We start from the raw sequence: 1,140 nt of genomic DNA on the forward strand, positions 1-1,140 counted from the left end.
TTTGTTGCTTGTGTTCTTACACTGGCCTCTAGCCATTTGGTTGTCCCTGTTAGTAGTAAACCTGGTGGTGGCTGATGGGAGTTGACCTCTAGGATTGTAGGATTAGCTGGTGATCCCAGATGGTAGTAGTCCTCTAGCTTTCCTGAGTAAGAAGAGATCTCCAGGAATACATGAATAGTCTTTAGTGATTTCATATAACTGGCATTACTGGTGGGGATGGAGACCAGGACATGGGGCACATAGGATATTCTTGATCCCTGATGGATGTTGGTCTCTCCTGATCCTGGATGGTTGGTGCTTCTGGTTTCTGATAGCTGCTGTTCCTCCATGGTTGCTGTTTCCTGAGAATGCAGGTGGAGGTATGGTACGAGAAATGAAGCAGGCCCAAAAAATGGTTCTTGGAGCACACTGCTGTTCCCCAGTGGATACTGGTACAGGGAAATGGGGCTGCCTTGTAGGTGCCATGCTGGGGTGGGTTGGGAACAGATGGCCTGAGACAAACTATGCCTGCTGGCCTCTGAAGCTGGTCTCTAGAAGGTCAGGAGATAGGGAAGGGCTCTCATTTGTTATTCTATGTTCTGGGAAATGCAGTGGACCCAGAATATGGTGCTTAGAGCCTGCTGCTATTCCTTGGTGGTTTCTGGTCCTGGAAAATGGAGAAGCCCCAAAGGGGGAACTTGGAGCAAGCTGAGAGAGGGTGGGCAAGGATGACCCTAGGTAGGCTCCTCTAGCAGGCTTCTGCAGCTGGGCTCTATCAGGCCAGGAGCTACTGTACCCTGGTAGTTCCAGTCCGGGAAAATGGAGCAGTCCAAAAGAACCTGAACAAGGCTCTTGTAGTGCTCTGCTTAGCCACAACACTTTTTTTTTTTAGTATTTCCTGGAGTGTATCTCACTATCAACATATTCTTCCTAGATAGAGAAATCCTATGAATCACTTAAAGCCACTGAATTAGAGCACATGTAAAGAGTAGAAAACACTATTTTCCAGATGGATTTAGTGAGCTTATCCAACTCTATGGAAACAGGCATGATAAAATATAGCATGCTACAATGTCTCCTAGCCACTTTTTGTTGGTTTTTTTCTTTATTATTATTATTATTATTATTATTATTATTATTATTATTATTATTATTATTATT

Source organism: Psammomys obesus, unplaced genomic scaffold (assembly GCF_907164565.1).
Source record: "Psammomys obesus unplaced genomic scaffold, mPsaObe1.curated_primary_1811, whole genome shotgun sequence".
Taxonomy (NCBI): domain Eukaryota; kingdom Metazoa; phylum Chordata; class Mammalia; order Rodentia; family Muridae; genus Psammomys; species Psammomys obesus.